Source organism: Phyllobates terribilis, unplaced genomic scaffold (assembly GCF_046119375.1).
Source record: "Phyllobates terribilis strain yellow unplaced genomic scaffold, ASM4611937v1 Scaffold_5__5_contigs__length_657084704, whole genome shotgun sequence".
NCBI classification, from domain to species: domain Eukaryota; kingdom Metazoa; phylum Chordata; class Amphibia; order Anura; family Dendrobatidae; genus Phyllobates; species Phyllobates terribilis.
This window is the reverse complement of record NW_027362765.1, coordinates 655,030,971-655,055,799: the sequence shown is the minus strand read 5'-3', so window position 1 is coordinate 655,055,799 and position 24,829 is coordinate 655,030,971. Positions and strand designations below refer to the sequence as shown.

General features: G+C 46.8%; 11 non-coding genes and 1 pseudogene across 11 annotated transcripts; all 12 read right to left on the bottom strand.

Moving 5' to 3' along the window:
• Nucleotides 1-4,831: 4,831 nt before the first annotated feature.
• LOC141151000 (U2 spliceosomal RNA) lies at nucleotides 4,832-4,909 on the bottom strand (annotated as a pseudogene).
• A 1,115-nt stretch (nucleotides 4,910-6,024) lies between these two features.
• On the bottom strand, nucleotides 6,025-6,215 carry LOC141149120 (U2 spliceosomal RNA). Its single transcript, XR_012245430.1, has one exon. It is a non-coding gene; the product is annotated as a U2 spliceosomal RNA (small nuclear RNA).
• A 1,115-nt stretch (nucleotides 6,216-7,330) lies between these two features.
• Nucleotides 7,331-7,518, bottom strand: LOC141150608 (U2 spliceosomal RNA). Its single transcript, XR_012246762.1, has one exon. It is a non-coding gene; the product is annotated as a U2 spliceosomal RNA (small nuclear RNA).
• Nucleotides 7,519-13,673: 6,155 nt separating this feature from the next.
• On the bottom strand, nucleotides 13,674-13,864 carry LOC141149119 (U2 spliceosomal RNA). The gene has a single exon (XR_012245429.1). It is a non-coding gene; the product is annotated as a U2 spliceosomal RNA (small nuclear RNA).
• A 1,109-nt stretch (nucleotides 13,865-14,973) lies between these two features.
• LOC141149118 (U2 spliceosomal RNA) lies at nucleotides 14,974-15,164 on the bottom strand. Its single transcript, XR_012245428.1, has one exon. It is a non-coding gene; the product is annotated as a U2 spliceosomal RNA (small nuclear RNA).
• A 1,115-nt stretch (nucleotides 15,165-16,279) lies between these two features.
• On the bottom strand, nucleotides 16,280-16,470 carry LOC141149117 (U2 spliceosomal RNA). The gene has a single exon (XR_012245427.1). It is a non-coding gene; the product is annotated as a U2 spliceosomal RNA (small nuclear RNA).
• Nucleotides 16,471-17,585: 1,115 nt separating this feature from the next.
• Nucleotides 17,586-17,776, bottom strand: LOC141149116 (U2 spliceosomal RNA). Its single transcript, XR_012245426.1, has one exon. It is a non-coding gene; the product is annotated as a U2 spliceosomal RNA (small nuclear RNA).
• A 1,115-nt stretch (nucleotides 17,777-18,891) lies between these two features.
• LOC141149718 (U2 spliceosomal RNA) lies at nucleotides 18,892-19,082 on the bottom strand. Its single transcript, XR_012246006.1, has one exon. It is a non-coding gene; the product is annotated as a U2 spliceosomal RNA (small nuclear RNA).
• Nucleotides 19,083-20,197: 1,115 nt separating this feature from the next.
• LOC141150142 (U2 spliceosomal RNA) lies at nucleotides 20,198-20,388 on the bottom strand. Its single transcript, XR_012246411.1, has one exon. It is a non-coding gene; the product is annotated as a U2 spliceosomal RNA (small nuclear RNA).
• A 1,115-nt stretch (nucleotides 20,389-21,503) lies between these two features.
• Nucleotides 21,504-21,694, bottom strand: LOC141149115 (U2 spliceosomal RNA). Its single transcript, XR_012245425.1, has one exon. It is a non-coding gene; the product is annotated as a U2 spliceosomal RNA (small nuclear RNA).
• Nucleotides 21,695-22,809: 1,115 nt separating this feature from the next.
• LOC141149114 (U2 spliceosomal RNA) lies at nucleotides 22,810-23,000 on the bottom strand. Its single transcript, XR_012245424.1, has one exon. It is a non-coding gene; the product is annotated as a U2 spliceosomal RNA (small nuclear RNA).
• A 1,115-nt stretch (nucleotides 23,001-24,115) lies between these two features.
• Nucleotides 24,116-24,306, bottom strand: LOC141149113 (U2 spliceosomal RNA). Its single transcript, XR_012245423.1, has one exon. It is a non-coding gene; the product is annotated as a U2 spliceosomal RNA (small nuclear RNA).
• Nucleotides 24,307-24,829: the final 523 nt, after the last annotated feature.

Here is a 24,829-nt window from a genome sequence, read left to right as displayed (position 1 = left end):
ACACATTTGTCCACACAGTCTCCAGCGTGTCCTGGTGAAGTCCTGTGATGTTCTCCACGTCATCCTTGGCTCTGATTAGCTTGTGGATAGTTTTGGGCTTCCACAAGTCGGGCTTGAGTCCCTCCAGTTGATGCTCCCCCACAAATCGAACGACGTCTCCGTAGAACCATGGCGTCGTCCAGTTGTAGGGGAAGGAGCTGTCCCACTTGTCCCAGCCGAGTCGCCTCCAAAGAGGAAGCAGGAAGAAGCGAGACATGGACCTGCCCGCGGAGCCATTCTTGACTTGCAAAGTCCGGCGGACACAATCACACACAAAAGAGGATCGCAGGAGGGTGGGGATATCTGGAACGCCCTTCCCACCCTTGCGAGGCTCCTTGTACATGACGGCCCGCCTGACTCTGTCCATCTTGGATCCCCAGACAAAGTGAAACACTGTCCTGGTAATGGCCCTGCACACAGTGACGTGTGGGGGCCAGGCCTGCGCCGTGTACTGCAAGACGGGCAGGACCTCATTACGCAGGATGAGTGCCTTACCCTCACAAGTGAGGTGTCTGAGGCTCCAGAGTCCGATCCGTTGCTTCACCTTGGCCAAGCGTTCTTGCCAGGACTTGAGGGCCGCTCCTTCCTTCCCGAACCAGACTCCCAGCACCTTGAGGAAATCCGGTTGAATGTTGAAGGGGAAGGGGGCGGAGGAGGCCGGCTGCCAATCCCCGAAGAGCATGGCTTCCGACTTCCTGCAGTTGACTTTGGCCCCTGAAGCCCGGCCGAACCTCTCACACGTCTGGACGAGGGCGTCGACTGAACCACGATCAGCGCAGAAGACGGTGACGTCGTCCATGTAGAGCGAGCACTTGACCTCGTGTCGTCCCGGACCCGGTGCGGTGATCCCTCTGATCTCTCCATTCTGCCGGATAGCCTCTGCGAAGAGTTCTATAACACAAACAAAAAGAAGAGGTGATAGAGGGCAGCCTTGTCTGACCCCAGAGAGGACAGGGAAGGGGTCAGTCTTCCAGCCGTTCACCAACACCGAGCTGTGGATATCAAAATACATCAGACGGACATACGAACAAAACATGTTACCCAAACCTAACCGGTGCAGAGCTCAGCCCATGAACTCGTGGGAAACCCGGTCGAAGGCCTTCTCCTGATCCAAGGAGACCAGGGCCGTGTGTGCGCGGCGGACCTTGATGTACTCGACCGTGTCCCGCACGAGAGCGAGGCTGTCTGCGATGCGACGTCCAGGGATGCCGCAGGTCTGGTCCGGGTGGATGATCCGTCCGATGACCGTCTTAAGTCGTGTCGCCATCGTCTTGGCCAGGATCTTGTAGTCCACGTTGAGCAGAGTGATGGGACGCCAATTCCTCAGGTCGCACCTCTCTCCCTTCCGCTTGTACAGGATCGTGACCATTCCTTCCCTCAAAGATGGAGGCATTCTACCCTCCACCACCATCTCCTCGTACAGGTCCAACAGGTCCGGACAGATGAGGTCTCCCAGCGCTACATAGAGCTCCGCTGGAAGACCATCACTGCCCGGGGTCCTGCCGGTCCTAAAGGATTTAGCGGCAGAGAGCAATTCGCCCACCATCAGAGGTTTGTCCAAGGCTGCCGTGCCTGCAGGATCAAGATGGTTAGTGATACCTGACAGGAACTTATCAGCAGCGTCGGGGTCGGTAGTCTTGTGGGAGTAGAGTTCGCTGTAGAAGTCGCTGACGATCCTCATCACGTCCTCCTTCCCACGTCGCATGTTTCCGCTCTCGTCTCGCAGCTCGTTCAGGGGCGTGTGACCGGCATGAAGTTTCCTGAAAAAGAATGAGTTACATTTCTCACCCTTCTCCAGATTCTCCACTTTGGAACGGAAGATGATTCGCTTGGACTCCTCCTCAAAGTGCCTTTTCAGGCTCTTCTTGGTCTCCTCCAGCTCCTCCCTCACGTCCCAGCCGCAGTGAAGAAGGTCCTGCAGCGACCGCAGCTCGCGCTGCAGCCCTCTGAAGTCCCTCCTCTTCTCACACGCCTGTTGTCGACCCTTGGCCTGAAAGAAACAGCGAAACTCAAGTTTAACATATTCCCACCAATCAGAGACTGTTTGGAAGCTACCCTTGTAGGACTGCCACATTGCGTAGGCTGCTCTCAGCTCCTCCACGACTTCATCCTGAGCCAGCAGAGCACAATTCAGCTTCCAGGAGCCGGGGCCGGACGGAAAACCGTCGCCGAGGACACCTTGTAAGTGAATGGCTCTGTGGTCGGAGAAGAAGCAGGAGACCATCGAGTGCCTACTCTGCCTGACTGCCCGAGAGGTGAACACAAAGTCAATCCTGGAGCGGAGTGAGCCATCGGGTCGGCTCCACGAATAGTTCGTGGAGCCTCTCCCCATAGAGCCCACCACGTCCTGAAGAGAGGCCTCGGTTACCATCTCGATGAGCAGCTTGGACGTGATGTCCAACTTGGCAGATGTGCCAGAACTACGACCGTCCTCCTAGATGGGGCAGTTGAAATCCCCGGCCATCACTAAGGTCCTGGTGGTGGCAAGCTGAAGCCGCAGGGTCTGGAAAAGCTCCAAACGCTCATTCTTCAGTGGGGACGCATACACGTTGATGAACCTGACAGGTTCTCCCGCCCAGTTGCCATCTACAACAAGAGCCCTGCCGCAGATGAGCTCCTGGACGGACTCAAGCGTGAATGCGCCCCCCCTGATCAGAATTGCGACCCCCGCAGACTTGCAGTCACCCCCACCGGACCAGTAGGATGGACCGTGGGACCACTCCCTGGCCAGATGTTTGAAGGACCTAGAGGAGGGAAGGGAACATTCCTGCAACATATAAACATCACACAACTGGGAAGTAAGGAAGGCATAAATAGTCTGACGTCTGAACTTGTCCTTGATGCTCCTGACATTAATGGAAAATAAGTTAATATTAGCCATCATGTAGGGAAAAAAGAAAAAGTTAGCGCAGGCAATACACCTTAGTTACCACTCCGGTCGGGTGGTCCCTCGTCGGTGTTGACTGCTGGTGACGGGATCACCAGCAGGCCCTCTTCCTCCATCTGGTCAAGCAGCGCGGCCTCGATCTCGGCGACCACCAGTTCCTCCTCTTCTGGCTCGGCCACCAGGGTCTCAACCATGTGCTCCATCTCTTCTGGCTCAGGGAGGGTATCCTCCTTTTCGCCTACGAAATCCAGAATCTTCTTTTTGGAGGATTCAGTAGCAGGGCTGTCCTCCACCTTCCTCTTTCCCCGGGTTGGAACTGGGGAGACAAGAAGGGGAAAATCCTCCTCGGAATAGATAGCGGCGGGTGGAGGAAAGGTTAATTCCACCGCTACCATGGTCTGGGGAGGGAGAGTGGCTGCCGGGGCAGGGGAAAGGACACCTGCTGAGGAGTAGGGGAAGGAGGAAGAGGAAGTGGAATCCTCAGCAGGGGTGGCCGGGGTGGGGGGGGATTGGACGGGGGTGGCAGGGGGAGGGATCGAGAGAGGGGTGACAGAACTCTTACCCTCCTTTGACTTTTTCTTCTGCTTCGGAGCTGCTGGGACCGTTGCTGGGGCTTTGGCCACCGACTCCTTGACCGCTTTGGCCTTGGTCGTCTCGGCCTTGGCCGCTGGGGCCTTGGTCGTCGCGTCCTTGACCTTCACAGGCCTGGTCGTCGGGGCCTTGTCCTCCGTAGCTGGGGTCGTCGCAACCACCGATGCCCAGGATCTCTCACGCCTGGGGCAATCCTTGTACAGATGAGCCGCCAGCCCACACAGGTTGCAGGACGTCTTCTTCGGGCAGTCCTTCGAGCTGTGTCCCGTCACTCGACAAATCCTGCAGGCATCCTCCTTGCAGTCCTTCATCTCGTGGCCATTCTTGCCGCATCTCCTGCAGTTCCGCGGCATGTCCGGGTAATAGATGAGGCCGTAGGAGTTGCCCAGGGAGAATGTCGGGGGCAGGTGCCGAAGTCCGTCTGAGTACGCCAGGTCCCTGTGAAGTCTAATGGTCACCGACCACTTACCTATCCAGAAGCCGAGTCCATTCAGGATGTGAGAGGGTTCCTTCACAACCAAACAGAAGCGTCTCAGGAAGGTACAGATGTCTTGGCCTGGGGTGTGCGGGTTGCGCATGGAGACCGTGATCCTCCTTTCATCCCTCTGGATAGGGCAGCTACCTGTAAAGGCAGAGAAAGAATTATCCGGTCCTTTTGCGCTTACCATTTCCCAGAACCTCCTGCAGGTGTTCACAGTGGCGAAGGTGACGAAGAAGATCCCCGTCAAGAAGGTCTGGATGCTGAGGGTGTCCGACCTGGAGAAGCCTCGATCCAGCATCATCTTCTGGCAGAACACGTCCGAGGACATGTCCGGCACCCTCCCATCCACTTCCTTCAGCTTCAGGGCCACCGTCTGCCGCATCCATGGCTCCAGGGCTGGAGCTTCGTGGCGGGGCTTCTGGGGTCCCTTCTGCTGGCCAGTCGTGGAGGCAGAGTCCTTGGGGTCAGAATCGGCTCCTGGCTGGGCCCTCCTGGCTGTCCCCAGCTCCAGGCTCTTCTTTTCGGCCTTCCTCGCAGCGCTTGCCATGGCTTTCCTCCTGCAGTTACTTCTTGGAGCTGGATCTGGAACTCTTCCCGGAATGGGTGGAGCTATGCAGATTCTTCTCCCGTCGTGTTCTGGACAAATTCCCCGAAAGGTCTTTGTCTCGATGATTTTCTTCCTCGAAGATTCCACAGGACAGCCTGATTCTTCTCCGAGTCTTCGTCTTCTTCTGGATTCTTTAGAGCTTCTTCCTCCCACCGATATCCGCCTTCGTTCTCCGATGTCAGCTGGGCTCCGAAGCTCTTCTCCTTCCGAGTTCGATCGCTCTCGTCAAGTGTAGATCGTAGCTCTTGTGTTTTTAAAAGAACAGATACTACACTTGATCTTAGCCAAAAGGCCGAGAAGCGATAACCAGAATTGGTTTCAAACTACGGAGCCACCCAAGGATCCTGAAAAGTCCATTTGTGGAGATGAGCTCCTGGACTCCCGTTAAGAAGACATGTTGTCAACCTCTAGATCCCTTACATGCCTGCACTTTTCGGCTTGCTGCTGCTGCAATCCACGCGTTTTAGATCTGCATAACTCCACCTCTTTAAACACAGCACCTTCACCCCCTGCTGTTCCCACCCGCCTCAACACCGTTGGAAGGGAGGAGAACCAATTAAGGCGGGGGGTGGGGTGGAACGAGCAGCTGTCTACCCTTAGCAGGAGGGCTCCTGATTACATACCTCTCCTGCTGCTGCTGCTGCTGGCTGTCCAGCAGCAGACTGAAGGTGGCTGCTGCTGTGCACAGGTATATAAAGGCTCAGAGCCTATTATGACACGCGCAGCCAGCGTTCCATTGCCACATTCCATCTACTGCAGGCAGGATACCTGGCTGGCTGAATGTCGCTGAGAAGCTCACAGAGACCGCCATAAGCAACAGTTTAACAGAATGCCACAGACTAATCAACCAAACTTTTTGGGTTGGGTTCTCTTTTATAGTCTGCAGGCATTAAATGAAAGAAGTCAGTGTTCCAGCAGAAGGAGACAACGTTTCAGAAAAGGCATTGTAGCAAACCAAAAAAGAAATTTTAAGCGCAGCAGAGTAACCAGCGCACATACCTGTTAGCTCAGGTGAGTTTAAAAGGCTGCTGTTGATAACAAGGGCATTTGCTAAATAGATGGTGTGTGTGCAACAATATACTGAAAGGTCAATTATATTGTGCAGCTTATCTCACCACCTGTAGTTATTTAGGTGAAAGCTCCAAAATGCTTGCCTAATATGTCTGTTTATCCAAAAGGAAGTAAAAAGGGAGAGCTAGAAAGATAGCATTGCATCACATTACATGGCAATGCAATGCACAGTTGCTGAAGTTGAACCAAAATGAGCTTGTAATCTGGCTTCTGCAACTTTGAACATGAAAAATCCAATGAGGAGAAGAAAAGCAAAGCCAAAGAGTCCATCCCAAAATCCGACAAACAAGCAAAATGAACAAAAAACATTGAATTCAATTCTTTCTGATTTTAGAAACTGCATTAAAGAAGGGGTGCACCGGTCCTGGAGATACTGCAATACCAGGTCAATGCGTGGAGTGGACAGAGCAAGCTCTTTTTCCATCTCCCTGTTCTAAAAATCCATTTAATATATGGTCCCCAGATAGGGGACGTATCAGATATTAAACTGATAAGAACAGATACTACACTTGATCTTAGCCAAAAGGCCGAGAAGCGATAACCAGAATTGGTTTCAAACTACGGAGCCACCCAAGGATCCTGAAAAGTCCATTTGTGGAGATGAGCTCCTGGACTCCCGTTAAGAAGACATGTTGTCAACCTCTAGATCCCTTACATGCCTGCACTTTTCGGCTTGCTGCTGCTGCAATCCACGCGTTTTAGATCTGCATAACTCCACCTCTTTAAACACAGCACCTTCACCCCCTGCTGTTCCCACCCGCCTCAACACCGTTGGAAGGGAGGAGAACCAATTAAGGCGGGGGGTGGGGTGGAACGAGCAGCTGTTTACCCTTAGCAGGAGGGCTCCTGATTACATACCTCTCCTGCTGCTGCTGCTGCTGGCTGTCCAGCAGCAGACTGAAGGTGGCTGCTGCTGTGCACAGGTATATAAAGGCTCAGAGCCTATTATGACACGCGCAGCCAGCGTTCCATTGCCACATTCCATCTACTGCAGGCAGGATACCTGGCTGGCTGAATGTCGCTGACAAGCTCACAGAGACCGCCATAAGCAACAGTTTAACAGAATGCCACAGACTAATCAACCAAACTTTTTGGGTTGGGTTCTCTTTTATAGTCTGCAGGCATTAAATGAAAGATGTCAGTGTTCCAGCAGAAGGAGACAACGTTTCAGAAAAGGCATTGTAGCAAACCAAAAAAGAAATTTTAAGCGCAGCAGAGTAACCAGCGCACATACCTGTTAGCTCAGGTGAGTTTAAAAGGCTGCTGTTGATAACAAGGGCATTTGCTAAATAGATGGTGTGTGTGCAACAATATACTGAAAGGTCAATTATATTGTGCAGCTTATCTCACCACCTGTAGTTATTTAGGTGAAAGCTCCAAAATGCTTGCCTAATATGTCTGTTTATCCAAAAGGAAGTAAAAAGGGAGAGCTAGAAAGATAGCATTGCATCACATTACATGGCAATGCAATGCACAGTTGCTGAAGTTGAACCAAAATGAGCTTGTAATCTGGCTTCTGCAACTTTGAACATGAAAAATCCAATGAGGAGAAGAAAAGCAAAGCCAAAGAGTCCATCCCAAAATCCGACAAACAAGCAAAATGAACAAAAAACATTGAATTCAATTCTTTCTGATTTTAGAAACTGCATTAAAGAAGGGGTGCACCGGTCCTGGAGATACTGCAATACCAGGTCAATGCGTGGAGTGGACAGAGCAAGCTCTTTTTCCATCTCCCTGTTCTAAAAATCCATTTAATATATGGTCCCCAGATAGGGGACGTATCAGATATTAAACTGATAAGAACAGATTTTTTTTTTTTTTTTTCTCCTCAGACGAGGAAATTCCACAGTCTATGGAAACCAGACAAAGGAAAATTACATCAAAACAGCTGCGTCAAATCCAATACGCAATTTGCTGTCCCCATCATCATCGGAAATATTTATTTCATATTTCAAAACAACAATAACAAAAATCAAGAGGTACTAACAATATATCTCCACTTTTTAACTTTCCATATTCCCTCCGCATCCACTTCCCCTCTCCTCTTTTTGTCCCATAGGAAACACACATACATCTTCCCCAAAATCACCTTCACACTATGCTTTACAGCAATTTCCTTCCTTTTAAACACATACACATTCCTCACATCCCATAACACTTCCTTTATACATGCAAGCATCAACCACAAGACTCTTTCCTTCGTCCCATCACATATTCCCAAACCAAACATAAACAACTCAAAAGACAACAAATTCACACCACACAATTCTTTACACAAAGGCCCCATTCTCCCAATCACATCTCTAGCATACTGGCAATTCCAAAAAACATGCAACACACTTTCCCTTCCACCACAGCCATTTCTTGGACACATTTCACTCCTCACCAAACCTCTATTCCTCTGAAATTCTCTCACAGGTAATACTCCATGTAAAGACTGCCACACAACTTCACTCTGTTTGTTGGTCATACCACTCATCCGCACTTTCTTCCAAACCTTCTGCACATCACCACCCCTAACCATATTTATTCCACATTCTACCTCTCTACATTCAATCATCCTATACACAGCCTTCTTATTCTCCAGCAATCTCACATCTGCATCACACAGTTCATACCTCACCAAAAACTTATAAACCCACACATACCATACAGGCACCTCAAAAGCAATCGGACATCGCAAATCCCTTTCTTGCCACTTTAAACGAAACAAATACGCTCCAAATAAATACCTACACATAGATGAAAACTTTCCATCCGCCCTAATCACTTTCAAAACAAACACAACGATATTCACACCAAAAAACACGTCCAAATTCGGAAAACCCAAACCACCTTTTTCCACTCTTTTAACCAAAATTTCTCTCCTAGCTCTCTCCATTTTCGAGTTCCACAAAAAAACAAATAAAATTCTATTCAAGCTTCTCATACACATATATCCTGGTGGAAATACTACCGCAATATATAAAAATATTGGCAACACCACACTCTTAACAATTAAAATCTTCCCAAAAAAGGATAAACTCCTCAATTTCCAAAAATTCAACTTCTGCTCAACTTTTCCTTTCGCATCATCCCAACTTTCTTTCCCATCCAAACTCTCTGAAAACTTCACACCGAAAACTTTAATAGGTCCATTCACTACATTCACACCTACATCCCTACTTAAACTTCCGCCTCCAAAACCCTTACACTCACTCTTTTCCCAATTCACTTTAAACGCAGATGCACCACAAAAAATAGACACTAACAACTTCACCCGCCTCACCAAACATTCAGAATCACATAATACACACACGTCATCCATATAACCACTCACCTTCCATTCTTTTCCTCCACCTCCCGGCACTTGCACACCACGAATTACCTTATCTTTCCTCAGCATACACAACAATGGCTCAATTGCACAAATAAATGCTACAGGGGACAAAGGACACCCCTGTCGCACACCCGAAAACACATTCACTTTCCTACCCACATACCCATTCATTAAAACACAGCTATAAACACCCGCATACAAACTTCTCACTCGCCCAACAAAATCAGCCGGAAAACCCATTTTTAACAACACTCTGAACAAAAAACCATGCGACAACCTATCATAAGCCTTTTCAAAATCCAAACTTAACAAAAATACACTCTTCTTACGACCCATGCAATCCCATAGACAATCTCTTAACATACACACACACTCATGAATCCGCCTCCCAGGTACCGCACAACACTGCTCATCCCCAATCACACTCTCTATCACATCACGCATCCTATTAGCCATAAGTTTTGCATAGATTTTATAATCACAATTAAGTAACGTTATTGGCCTCCAATTCCTCAGACTTTTCAAATCCCCTTTCTTAGGAATTAACACAACCAAACCTGCACGCATACTCTCAGTCACCTCCATGTTTCCCCACATATACTTACATACATCCACAAAGTCCTTACCAATCACACCCCACATCACACGATAAAATTCTACTGGGAGGCCATCCTCCCCCGGCGTCTTATTCAAAGCCATACTACACATAACCTTCCATACCTCATCACCAGTCACCTCACCCATCACTCTCTCTCTTTCTGCTTCACTCAACTTACTCTCTAACACACTCAAAACATCATTCTCCAAACATTCATCCCTCTGTTTCACTGCATACAGATCCTCATAAAACTTAGCCACCTCTTCACACATATCCTCTCCACTCACCTCACTTCCATCTGCTCCATACACCACGCTCATACTCTGTTTCTTTCCAAAAACTTTTTTAAAGAAAAACCGAGAACATTTCTCATCCTGCTCCATCTTATCAATCTTTGCCCTAAACACTATGCTTCTCCCTCTCTCCAACAAAAACTCACTAATCTCCTTTTTTACCTCTAAAATATCCTCCTCCACCTCAACTCCTCCTTCCCTTAACTTATACAAAACGCTCAACCGCGCGTTCAGTTTAACAAAACTCTCTCTTTTAATTGCTGCATACTTGTATCCTAAATTTTTAAAGAACATTTTTGTTTGTTTCTTCACCCAGTCCCACCACTCACAAACATTCCCAAACTCATTTTTATGCTTACACCATTCTTCATACCGCCTTTCATACTCCTTTCTCACATCTTCATTCTCTAACAGTTTAACATTTAACTTCCACAATCCTCTCCCAAACACTCCATCAACTTTTATATCCAACTCACACAACATACACACATGATCTGAAAAAAGAACGTTTTCCTGCCTATAATTAACAGAAACCATATTTTTAGAAATAAAACAATAATCCAATCTGGATTGTACCCTACCACTCTCAGAAAAGAAAGTGTTCAACAAAGGATTCATGTTACACACGCGCTGCATATCACACAACCCAAAATCATTCACTAACTCCAATAATGCTTTCCCAGACACATCCACATTCACTCTCCCCACATCACAGTTCATATCACCCACAATTACCACAGGTATTCTTCCTGGAACAAAAAGCTTAATTTTTTCAAATAAATTTTTGCGCTCATTTTTTTCAACTGGCGCATAAACATTAATAACACAAAACTTTACATTCTTGTATACAAAATTAGCAAGGATACATCTCCCCACCTCAATAACCAAATAATCACTCAAAACAACCTCCCTTCCTTTAACCAAAATACCCACACCATCATTCTTATTACATGCACTCCCCGACCACACAGACGCTCCATAAGACCATTCATCCCCTTTCACACCATCCACTACCCCACATTCTTGTAAACAAAAAATAGATGTATTTTGCATAGCTAAAAACTCAAAAATAGCAGCTCTTCTTACTTTACTTTTAAACACTCTTACGTTTTGGGACACTATGGTAAATCCCATAATACTTCTACTCCTTCACCAATTACACAAAGAAATAGCCTTTGGCCTAAACCAAAGCTCACAAGAGGACAAAAAGAAAAAACATTTACAATATTATATGGTGACACTATCCAGCACCACCACTATCCTCCTCCGCCATCAGAACAGAACAGCTGGTTTCCGACCCGCTGGCTTCACCAGCCACACTCCTCATTCTGGCAGTTCTGATCTTCCTCTGAGGCTCACTAAAATCTGCATCATCACTGCCCCCACCATCCTCCCTACGACTCTTCTTTGCACCCCTATCATCCTCCGAAGAAAAATCTTCAATGTTTTCAGGACCCGAAGGGTGTTCAGGACTGTCGGGTTCCGAGATTTGCACTTCACATCCTGTTGCGTCCATTGCCTCTCCAAAAGTCATCATCTCAGGCAGCTCTGCTTCCACCACTTTCCTAGATATTCTCGCAGACACTGCCTTTTTCTCCACCTTTGCCACTTCCCTCCAGAACTCCTTTTCTTCCCTCCGCTTCTTCCTCATTTCTTCAGCAGAAGAAGAACATGGTCTCAGGGACACCTCCTCTGGCGCCGTAGAGGGAGAGGCTCTACCAGTTTCCCGCCTCCTTCCCTCTCTCTCCTCCCTCTCCAATCTTTCCAGCACTTTCAGTGCGCTTGCCATCTGCCTCCTCTCCAGCTCCTCCTCCTTCTGTTCTTTATCAGAACGTCTAGGTGCACTCATAGGACAGTCCTTATACATGTGATCACTACTCCCACAGACATCACAGGACTTGGCCTCTGGACACTGGTTGGCCATATGCCCCTCCTTTCTGCAATTTCGGCAACACTGCCCTTTAAGGCATGTTACCATGGTATGTCCGAAAGAAAAGCATCTACGGCAAAACATGGGCTGGCCTGGGTAAAAGAGGAAACCTCTATGGCCTGCAACGGAAAAATTTGATGGAGGGTGTCTAAAGCCCCCCACACTGTCAGGATCCCTTTTCAATTTCACACGGAATTTATACTGACAGTTAAAGATTCCTAGACAATTGACTTGCTTCACTCCCTTCCGCACATATTCACAGTAGCGAGAGAGGAAGCACTCCAGCAGCTCAGGGTCTGTAAAAGGGTTATAGACAGTCACAGTCACCTCCTTTTCTTGCAGACCAAACAAAGGTTCCCATCTAACTCCTTCCAAGCAGGGGTCACTAGAGTGACCACGGAGCCATTCAAAGACATTAAGGCAAACATCCTGGTCCATAAAGGTAACGTCATAATTACCTTGACGTGAAAATTCGTTGACACTGAAGATCTCAGAACGTCTTGCTCCAGCTTTGCCTTCAACGATGTCTTGGACAATGAAAACCACGTTGTTCTTGTTCTGGTCAGATGGATCCACGGACAAACGGATGGTGTTCTTCACAAAAGACATCTTGGATTCTGTCGGTATGGAATACCACAGGAAAAAGCAGAAAATCCTCCACAAAAGGGTCCGGATTCCTCCAGGAGACTCGCACCAATCAAGGTACAGTCATACGATCGCAGCCAAAAGGCCGAGAAGCGATAACCAGAATTGGTTTCAAACTACGGAGCCACCCAAGGATCCTGAAAAGTCCATTTGTGGAGATGAGCTCCTGGACTCCCGTTAAGAAGACATGTTGTCAACCTCTAGATCCCTTACATGCCTGCACTTTTCGGCTTGCTGCTGCTGCAATCCACGCGTTTTAGATCTGCATAACTCCACCTCTTTAAACACAGCACCTTCACCCCCTGCTGTTCCCACCCGCCTCAACACCGTTGGAAGGGAGGAGAACCAATTAAGGCAGGGGGTGGGGTGGAACGAGCAGCTGTCTACCCTTAGCAGGAGGGCTCCTGATTACATACCTCTCCTGCTGCTGCTGCTGCTGGCTGTCCAGCAGCAGACTGAAGGTGGCTGCTGCTGTGCACAGGTATATAAAGGCTCAGAGCCTACTATGACACGCGCAGCCAGCGTTCCATTGCCACATTCCATCTACTGCAGGCAGGATACCTGGCTGGCTGAATGTCGCTGAGAAGCTCACAGAGACCGCCATAAGCAACAGTTTAACAGAATGCCACAGACTAATCAACCAAACTTTTTGGGTTGGGTTCTCTTTTATAGTCTGCAGGCATTAAATGAAAGAAGTCAGTGTTCCAGCAGAAGGAGACAACGTTTCAGAAAAGGCATTGTAGCAAACCAAAAAAGAAATTTTAAGCGCAGCAGAGTAACCAGCGCACATACCTGTTAGCTCAGGTGAGTTTAAAAGGCTGCTGTTGATAACAAGGGCATTTGCTAAATAGATGGTGTGTGTGCAACAATATACTGAAAGGTCAATTATATTGTGCAGCTTATCTCACCACCTGTAGTTATTTAGGTGAAAGCTCCAAAATGCTTGCCTAATATGTCTGTTTATCCAAAAGGAAGTAAAAAGGGAGAGCTAGAAAGATAGCATTGCATCACATTACATGGCAATGCAATGCACAGTTGCTGAAGTTGAACCAAAATGAGCTTGTAATCTGGCTTCTGCAACTTTGAACATGAAAAATCCAATGAGGAGAAGAAAAGCAAAGCCAAAGAGTCCATCCCAAAATCCGACAAACAAGCAAAATGAACAAAAAACATTGAATTCAATTCTTTCTGATTTTAGAAACTGCATTAAAGAAGGGGTGCACCGGTCCTGGAGATACTGCAATACCAGGTCAATGCGTGGAGTGGACAGAGCAAGCTCTTTTTCCATCTCCCTGTTCTAAAAATCCATTTAATATATGGTCCCCAGATAGGGGACGTATCAGATATTAAACTGATAAGAACAGATACTACACTTGATCTTAGCCAAAAGGCCGAGAAGCGATAACCAGAATTGGTTTCAAACTACGGAGCCACCCAAGGATCCTGAAAAGTCCATTTGTGGAGATGAGCTCCTGGACTCCCGTTAAGAAGACATGTTGTCAACCTCTAGATCCCTTACATGCCTGCACTTTTCGGCTTGCTGCTGCTGCAATCCACGCGTTTTAGATCTGCATAACTCCACCTCTTTAAACACAGCACCTTCACCCCCTGCTGTTCCCACCCGCCTCAACACCGTTGGAAGGGAGGAGAACCAATTAAGGCGGGGGGTGGGGTGGAACGAGCAGCTGTCTACCCTTAGCAGGAGGGCTCCTGATTACATACCTCTCCTGCTGCTGCTGGCTGTCCAGCAGCAGACTGAAGGTGGCTGCTGCTGTGCACAGGTATATAAAGGCTCAGAGCCTATTATGACACGCGCAGCCAGCGTTCCATTGCCACATTCCATCTACTGCAGGCAGGATACCTGGCTGGCTGAATGTCGCTGAGAAGCTCACAGAGACCGCCATAAGCAACAGTTTAACAGAATGCCACAGACTAATCAACCAAACTTTTTGGGTTGGGTTCTCTTTTATAGTCTGCAGGCATTAAATGAAAGAAGTCAGTGTTCCAGCAGAAGGAGACAACGTTTCAGAAAAGGCATTGTAGCAAACCAAAAAAGAAATTTTAAGCGCAGCAGAGTAACCAGCGCACATACCTGTTAGCTCAGGTGAGTTTAAAAGGCTGCTGTTGATAACAAGGGCATTTGCTAAATAGATGGTGTGTGTGCAACAATATACTGAAAGGTCAATTATATTGTGCAGCTTATCTCACCACCTGTAGTTATTTAGGTGAAAGCTCCAAAATGCTTGCCTAATATGTCTGTTTATCCAAAAGGAAGTAAAAAGGGAGAGCTAGAAAGATAGCATTGCATCACATTACATGGCAATGCAATGCACAGTTGCTGAAGTTGAACCAAAATGAGCTTGTAATCTGGCTTCTGCAACTTTGAACATGAAAAATCCAATGAGGAGAAGAAAAGCAAAGCCAAAGAGTCCATCCCAAAATCCGACAAACAAGCAAAATGAACAAAAAACATTGAATTCAATTCTTTCTGATTTTAGAAACTGCATTAAAGAAGGGGTGCACCGGTCCTGGAGATACTGCAATACCAGGTCAATGCGTGGAGTGGACAGAGCAAGCTCTTTTTCCATCTCCCTGTTCTAAAAATCCATTTAATATATGGTCCCCAGATAGGGGACGTATCAGATATTAAACTGATAAGAACAGATACTACACTTGATCTTAGCCAAAAGGCCGAGAAGCGATAACCAGAATTGGTTTCAAACTACGGAGCCACCCAAGGATCCTGAAAAGTCCATTTGTGGAGATGAGCTCCTGGACTCCCGTTAAGAAGACATGTTGTCAACCTCTAGATCCCTTACATGCCTGCACTTTTCGGCTTGCTGCTGCTGCAATCCACGCGTTTTAGATCTGCATAACTCCACCTCTTTAAACACAGCACCTTCACCCCCTGCTGTTCCCACCCGCCTCAACACCGTTGGAAGGGAGGAGAACCAATTAAGGCGGGGGGTGGGGTGGAACGAGCAGCTGTCTACCCTTAGCAGGAGGGCTCCTGATTACATACCTCTCCTGCTGCTGCTGCTGCTGGCTGTCCAGCAGCAGACTGAAGGTGGCTGCTGCTGTGCACAGGTATATAAAGGCTCAGAGCCTATTATGACACGCGCAGCCAGCGTTCCATTGCCACATTCCATCTACTGCAGGCAGGATACCTGGCTGGCTGAATGTCGCTGAGAAGCTCACAGAGACCGCCATAAGCAACAGTTTAACAGAATGCCACAGACTAATCAACCAAACTTTTTGGGTTGGGTTCTCTTTTATAGTCTGCAGGCATTAAATGAAAGAAGTCAGTGTTCCAGCAGAAGGAGACAACGTTTCAGAAAAGGCATTGTAGCAAACCAAAAAAGAAATTTTAAGCGCAGCAGAGTAACCAGCGCACATACCTGTTAGCTCAGGTGAGTTTAAAAGGCTGCTGTTGATAACAAGGGCATTTGCTAAATAGATGGTGTGTGTGCAACAATATACTGAAAGGTCAATTATATTGTGCAGCTTATCTCACCACCTGTAGTTATTTAGGTGAAAGCTCCAAAATGCTTGCCTAATATGTCTGTTTATCCAAAAGGAAGTAAAAAGGGAGAGCTAGAAAGATAGCATTGCATCACATTACATGGCAATGCAATGCACAGTTGCTGAAGTTGAACCAAAATGAGCTTGTAATCTGGCTTCTGCAACTTTGAACATGAAAAATCCAATGAGGAGAAGAAAAGCAAAGCCAAAGAGTCCATCCCAAAATCCGACAAACAAGCAAAATGAACAAAAAACATTGAATTCAATTCTTTCTGATTTTAGAAACTGCATTAAAGAAGGGGTGCACCGGTCCTGGAGATACTGCAATACCAGGTCAATGCGTGGAGTGGACAGAGCAAGCTCTTTTTCCATCTCCCTGTTCTAAAAATCCATTTAATATATGGTCCCCAGATAGGGGACGTATCAGATATTAAACTGATAAGAACAGATACTACACTTGATCTTAGCCAAAAGGCCGAGAAGCGATAACCAGAATTGGTTTCAAACTACGGAGCCACCCAAGGATCCTGAAAAGTCCATTTGTGGAGATGAGCTCCTGGACTCCCGTTAAGAAGACATGTTGTCAACCTCTAGATCCCTTACATGCCTGCACTTTTCGGCTTGCTGCTGCTGCAATCCACGCGTTTTAGATCTGCATAACTCCACCTCTTTAAACACAGCACCTTCACCCCCTGCTGTTCCCACCCGCCTCAACACCGTTGGAAGGGAGGAGAACCAATTAAGGCGGGGGGTGGGGTGGAACGAGCAGCTGTCTACCCTTAGCAGGAGGGCTCCTGATTACATACCTCTCCTGCTGCTGCTGCTGCTGGCTGTCCAGCAGCAGACTGAAGGTGGCTGCTGCTGTGCACAGGTATATAAAGGCTCAGAGCCTATTATGACACGCGCAGCCAGCGTTCCATTGCCACATTCCATCTACTGCAGGCAGGATACCTGGCTGGCTGAATGTCGCTGAGAAGCTCACAGAGACCGCCATAAGCAACAGTTTAACAGAATGCCACAGACTAATCAACCAAACTTTTTGGGTTGGGTTCTCTTTTATAGTCTGCAGGCATTAAATGAAAGAAGTCAGTGTTCCAGCAGAAGGAGACAACGTTTCAGAAAAGGCATTGTAGCAAACCAAAAAAGAAATTTTAAGCGCAGCAGAGTAACCAGCGCACATACCTGTTAGCTCAGGTGAGTTTAAAAGGCTGCTGTTGATAACAAGGGCATTTGCTAAATAGATGGTGTGTGTGCAACAATATACTGAAAGGTCAATTATATTGTGCAGCTTATCTCACCACCTGTAGTTATTTAGGTGAAAGCTCCAAAATGCTTGCCTAATATGTCTGTTTATCCAAAAGGAAGTAAAAAGGGAGAGCTAGAAAGATAGCATTGCATCACATTACATGGCAATGCAATGCACAGTTGCTGAAGTTGAACCAAAATGAGCTTGTAATCTGGCTTCTGCAACTTTGAACATGAAAAATCCAATGAGGAGAAGAAAAGCAAAGCCAAAGAGTCCATCCCAAAATCCGACAAACAAGCAAAATGAACAAAAAACATTGAATTCAATTCTTTCTGATTTTAGAAACTGCATTAAAGAAGGGGTGCACCGGTCCTGGAGATACTGCAATACCAGGTCAATGCGTGGAGTGGACAGAGCAAGCTCTTTTTCCATCTCCCTGTTCTAAAAATCCATTTAATATATGGTCCCCAGATAGGGGACGTATCAGATATTAAACTGATAAGAACAGATACTACACTTGATCTTAGCCAAAAGGCCGAGAAGCGATAACCAGAATTGGTTTCAAACTACGGAGCCACCCAAGGATCCTGAAAAGTCCATTTGTGGAGATGAGCTCCTGGACTCCCGTTAAGAAGACATGTTGTCAACCTCTAGATCCCTTACATGCCTGCACTTTTCGGCTTGCTGCTGCTGCAATCCACGCGTTTTAGATCTGCATAACTCCACCTCTTTAAACACAGCACCTTCACCCCCTGCTGTTCCCACCCGCCTCAACACCGTTGGAAGGGAGGAGAACCAATTAAGGCAGGGGGTGGGGTGGAACGAGCAGCTGTCTACCCTTAGCAGGAGGGCTCCTGATTACATACCTCTCCTGCTGCTGCTGCTGCTGGCTGTCCAGCAGCAGACTGAAGGTGGCTGCTGCTGTGCACAGGTATATAAAGGCTCAGAGCCTATTATGACACGCGCAGCCAGCGTTCCATTGCCACATTCCATCTACTGCAGGCAGGATACCTGGCTGGCTGAATGTCGCTGAGAAGCTCACAGAGACCGCCATAAGCAACAGTTTAACAGAATGCCACAGACTAATCAACCAAACTTTTTGGGTTGGGTTCTCTTTTATAGTCTGCAGGCATTAAATGAAAGAAGTCAGTGTTCCAGCAGAAGGAGACAACGTTTCAGAAAAGGCATTGTAGCAAACCAAAAAAGAAATTTTAAGCGCAGCAGAGTAACCAGCGCACATACCTGTTAGCTCAGGTTAGTTTAAAAGGCTGCTGTTGATAACAAGGGCATTTGCTAAATAGATGGTGTGTGTGCAACAATATACTGAAAGGTCAATTATATTGTGCAGCTTATCTCACCACCTGTAGTTATTTAGGTGAAAGCTCCAAAATGCTTGCCTAATATGTCTGTTTATCCAAAAGGAAGTAAAAAGGGAGAGCTAGAAAGATAGCATTGCATCACATTACATGGCAATGCAATGCACAGTTGCTGAAGTTGAACCAAAATGAGCTTGTAATCTGGCTTCTGCAACTTTGAACATGAAAAATCCAATGAGGAGAAGAAAAGCAAAGCCAAAGAGTCCATCCCAAAATCCGACAAACAAGCAAAATGAACAAAAAACATTGAATTCAATTCTTTCTGATTTTAGAAACTGCATTAAAGAAGGGGTGCACCGGTCCTGGAGATACTGCAATACCAGGTCAATGCGTGGAGTGGACAGAGCAAGCTCTTTTTCCATCTCCCTGTTCTAAAAATCCATTTAATATATGGTCCCCAGATAGGGGACGTATCAGATATTAAACTGATAAGAACAGATACTACACTTGATCTTAGCCAACAGGCCGAGAAGCGATAACCAGAATTGGTTTCAAACTACGGAGCCACCCAAGGATCCTGAAAAGTCCATTTGTGGAGATGAGCTCCTGGACTCCCGTTAAGAAGACATGTTGTCAACCTCTAGATCCCTTACATGCCTGCACTTTTCGGCTTGCTGCTGCTGCAATCCACGCGTTTTAGATCTGCATAACTCCACCTCTTTAAACACAGCACCTTCACCCCCTGCTGTTCCCACCCGCCTCAACACCGTTGGAAGGGAGGAGAACCAATTAAGGCGGGGGGTGGGGTGGAACGAGCAGCTGTCTACCCTTAGCAGGAGGGCTCCTGATTACATACCTCTCCTGCTGCTGCTGCTGCTGGCTGTCCAGCAGCAGACTGAAGGTGGCTGCTGCTGTGCACAGGTATATAAAGGCTCAGAGCCTATTATGACACGCGCAGCCAGCGTTCCATTGCCACATTCCATCTACTGCAGGCAGGATACCTGGCTGGCTGAATGTCGCTGAGAAGCTCACAGAGACCGCCATAAGCAACAGCTTAACAGAATGCCACAGACTAATCAACCAAACTTTTTGGGTTGGGTTCTCTTTTATAGTCTGCAGGCATTAAATTAAAGAAGTCAGTGTTCCAGCAGAAGGAGACAACGTTTCAGAAAAGGCATTGTAGCAAACCAAAAAAGAAATTTTAAGCGCAGCAGAGTATCCAGCGCACATACCTGTTAGCTCAGGTGAGTTTAAAAGGCTGCTGTTGATAACAAGGGCATTTGCTAAATAGATGGTGTGTGTGCAACAATATACTGAAAGGTCAATTATATTGTGCAGCTTATCTCACCACCTGTAGTTATTTAGGTGAAAGCTCCAAAATGCTTGCCTAATATGTCTGTTTATCCAAAAGGAAGTAAAAAGGGAGAGCTGGAAAGATAGCATTGCATCACATTACATGGCAATGCAATGCACAGTTGCTGAAGTTGAACCAAAATGAGCTTGTAATCTGGCTTCTGCAACTTTGAACATGAAAAATCCAATGAGGAGAAGAAAAGCAAAGCCAAAGAGTCCATCCCAAAATCCGACAAACAAGCAAAATGAACAAAAAACATTGAATTCAATTCTTTCTGATTTTAGAAATTGCATTAAAGAAGGGGTGCACCGGTCCTGGAGATACTGCAATAAGAGGTCAATGCGTGGAGTGGACAGAGCAAGCTCTTTTTCCATCTCCCTGTTCTAAAAATCCATTTAATATATGGTCCCCAGATAGGGGACGTATCAGATATTAAACTGATAAGAACAGATACTACACTTGATCTTAGCCAAAAGGCCGAGAAGCGATAACCAGAATTGGTTTCAAACTACGGAGCCACCCAAGGATCCTGAAAAGTCCATTTGTGGAGATGAGCTCCTGGACTCCCGTTAAGAAGACATGTTGTCAACCTCTAGATCCCTTACATGCCTGCACTTTTCGGCTTGCTGCTGCTGCAATCCACGCGTTTTAGATCTGCATAACTCCACCTCTTTAAACACAGCACCTTCACCCCCTGCTGTTCCCACCCGCCTCAACACCGTTGGAAGGGAGGAGAACCAATTAAGGCGGGGGGTGGGGTGGAACGAGCAGCTGTCTACCCTTAGCAGGAGGGCTCCTGATTACATACCTCTCCTGCTGCTGCTGCTGCTGGCTGTCCAGCAGCAGACTGAAGGTGGCTGCTGCTGTGCACAGGTATATAAAGGCTCAGAGCCTATTATGACACGCGCAGCCAGCGTTCCATTGCCACATTCCATCTACTGCAGGCAGGATACCTGGCTGGCTGAATGTCGCTGAGAAGCTCACAGAGACCGCCATAAGCAACAGTTTAACAGAATGCCACAGTCTAATCAACCAAACTTTTTGGGTTGGGTTCTCTTTTATAGTCTGCAGGCATTAAATGAAAGAAGTCAGTGTTCCAGCAGAAGGAGACAACGTTTCAGAAAAGGCAATGTAGCAAACCAAAAAAGAAATTTTAAGCGCAGCAGAGTAACCAGCGCACATACCTGTTAGCTCAGGTGAGTTTAAAAGGCTGCTGTTGATAACAAGGGCATTTGCTAAATAGATGGTGTGTGTGCAACAATATACTGAAAGGTCAATTATATTGTGCAGCTTATCTCACCACCTGTAGTTATTTAGGTGAAAGCTCCAAAATGCTTGCCTAATATGTCTGTTTATCCAAAAGGAAGTAAAAAGGGAGAGCTAGAAAGATAGCATTGCATCACATTACATGGCAATGCAATGCACAGTTGCTGAAGTTGAACCAAAATGAGCTTGTAATCTGGCTTCTGCAACTTTGAACATGAAAAATCCAATGAGGAGAAGAAAAGCAAAGCCAAAGAGTCCATCCCAAAATCCGACAAACAAGCAAAATGAACAAAAAACATTGAATTCAATTCTTTCTGATTTTAGAAACTGCATTAAAGAAGGGGTGCACCGGTCCTGGAGATACTGCAATACCAGGTCAATGCGTGGAGTGGACAGAGCAAGCTCTTTTTCCATCTCCCTGTTCTAAAAATCCATTTAATATATGGTCCCCAGATAGGGGACGTATCAGATATTAAACTGATAAGAACAGATACTACACTTGATCTTAGCCAAAAGGCCGAGAAGCGATAACCAGAATTGGTTTCAAACTACGGAGCCACCCAAGGATCCTGAAAAGTCCATTTGTGGAGATGAGCTCCTGGACTCCCGTTAAGAAGACATGTTGTCAACCTCTAGATCCCTTACATGCCTGCACTTTTCGGCTTGCTGCTGCTGCAATCCACGCGTTTTAGATCTGCATAACTCCACCTCTTTAAACACAGCACCTTCACCCCCTGCTGTTCCCACCCGCCTCAACACCGTTGGAAGGGAGGAGAACCAATTAAGGCGGGGGGTGGGGTGGAACGAGCAGCTGTCTACCCTTAGCAGGAGGGCTCCTGATTACATACCTCTCCTGCTGCTGCTGCTGCTGGCTGTCCAGCAGCAGACTGAAGGTGGCTGCTGCTGTGCACAGGTATATAAAGGCTCAGAGCCTATTATGACACGCGCAGCCAGCGTTCCATTGCCACATTCCATCTACTGCAGGCAGGATACCTGGCTGGCTGAATGTCGCTGAGAAGCTCACAGAGACCGCCATAAGCAACAGTTTAACAGAATGCCACAGACTAATCAACCAAACTTTTTGGGTTGGGTTCTCTTTTATAGTCTGCAGGCATTAAATGAAAGAAGTCAGTGTTCCAGCAGAAGGAGACAACGTTTCAGAAAAGGCATTGTAGCAAACCAAAAAAGAAATTTTAAGCGCAGCAGAGTAACCAGCGCACATACCTGTTAGCTCAGGTGAGTTTAAAAGGCTGCTGTTGATAACAAGGGCATTTGCTAAATAGATGGTGTGTGTGCAACAATATACTGAAAGGTCAATTATATTGTGCAGCTTATCTCACCACCTGTAGTTATTTAGGTGAAAGCTCCAAAATGCTTGCCTAATATGTCTGTTTATCCAAAAGGAAGTAAAAAGGGAGAGCTAGAAAGATAGCATTGCATCACATTACATGGCAATGCAATGCACAGTTGCTGAAGTTGAACCAAAATGAGCTTGTAATCTGGCTTCTGCAACTTTGAACATGAAAAATCCAATGAGGAGAAGAAAAGCAAAGCCAAAGAGTCCATCCCAAAATCCGACAAACAAGCAAAATGAACAAAAAACATTGAATTCAATTCTTTCTGATTTTAGAAACTGCATTAAAGAAGGGGTGCACCGGTCCTGGAGATACTGCAATACCAGGTCAATGCGTGGAGTGGACAGAGCAAGCTCTTTTTCCATCTCCCTGTTCTAAAAATCCATTTAATATATGGTCCCCAGATAGGGGACGTATCAGATATTAAACTGATAAGAACAGATACTACACTTGATCTTAGCCAAAAGGCCGAGAAGCGATAACCAGAATTGGTTTCAAACTACGGAGCCACCCAAGGATCCTGAAAAGTCCATTTGTGGAGATGAGCTCCTGGACTCCCGTTAAGAAGACATGTTGTCAACCTCTAGATCCCTTACATGCCTGCACTTTTCGTCTTGCTGCTGCTGCAATCCACGCGTTTTAGATCTGCATAACTCCACCTCTTTAAACACAGCACCTTCACCCCCTGCTGTTCCCACCCGCCTCAACACCGTTGGAAGGGAGGAGAACCAATTAAGGCGGGGGGTGGGGTGGAACGAGCAGCTGTCTACCCTTAGCAGGAGGGCTCCTGATTACATACCTCTCCTGCTGCTGCTGCTGCTGGCTGTCCAGCAGCAGACTGAAGGTGGCTGCTGCTGTGCACAGGTATATAAAGGCTCAGAGCCTATTATGACACGCGCAGCCAGCGTTCCATTGCCACATTCCATCTACTGCAGGCAGGATACCTGGCTGGCTGAATGTCGCTGAGAAGCTCACAGAGACCGCCATAAGCAACAGTTTAACAGAATGCCACAGACTAATCAACCAAACTTTTTGGGTTGGGTTCTCTTTTATAGTCTGCAGGCATTAAATGAAAGAAGTCAGTGTTCCAGCAGAAGGAGACAACGTTTCAGAAAAGGCATTGTAGCAAACCAAAAAAGAAATTTTAAGCGCAGCAGAGTAACCAGCGCACATACCTGTTAGCTCAGGTGAGTTTAAAAGGCTGCTGTTGATAACAAGGGCATTTGCTAAATAGATGGTGTGTGTGCAACAATATACTGAAAGGTCAATTATATTGTGCAGCTTATCTCACCACCTGTAGTTATTTAGGTGAAAGCTCCAAAATGCTTGCCTAATATATCTGTTTATCCAAAAGGAAGTAAAAAGGGAGAGCTAGAAAGATAGCATTGCATCACATTACATGGCAATGCAATGCACAGTTGCTGAAGTTGAACCAAAATGAGCTTGTAATCTGGCTTCTGCAACTTTGAACATGAAAAATCCAATGAGGAGAAGAAAAGCAAAGCCAAAGAGTCCATCCCAAAATCCGACAAACAAGCAAAATGAACAAAAAACATTGAATTCAATTCTTTCTGATTTTAGAAACTGCATTAAAGAAGGGGTGCACCGGTCCTGGAGATACTGCAATACCAGGTCAATGCGTGGAGTGGACAGAGCAAGCTCTTTTTCCATCTCCCTGTTCTAAAAATCCATTTAATATATGGTCCCCAGATAGGGGACGTATCAGATATTAAACTGATAAGAACAGATACTACACTTGATCTTAGCCAAAAGGCCGAGAAGCGATAACCAGAATTGGTTTCAAACTACGGAGCCACCCAAGGATCCTGAAAAGTCCATTTGTGGAGATGAGCTCCTGGACTCCCGTTAAGAAGACATGTTGTCAACCTCTAGATCCCTTACATGCCTGCACTTTTCGGCTTGCTGCTGCTGCAATCCACGCGTTTTAGATCTGCATAACTCCACCTCTTTAAACACAGCACCTTCACCCCCTGCTGTTCCCACCCGCCTCAACACCGTTGGAAGGGAGGAGAACCAATTAAGGCGGGGGGTGGGGTGGAACGAGCAGCTGTCTACCCTTAGCAGGAGGGCTCCTGATTACATACCTCTCCTGCTGCTGCTGCTGCTGGCTGTCCAGCAGCAGACTGAAGGTGGCTGCTGCTGTGCACAGGTATATAAAGGCTCAGAGCCTATTATGACACGCGCAGCCAGCGTTCCATTGCCACATTCCATCTACTGCAGGCAGGATACCTGGCTGGCTGAATGTCGCTGAGAAGCTCACAGAGACCGCCATAAGCAACAGTTTAACA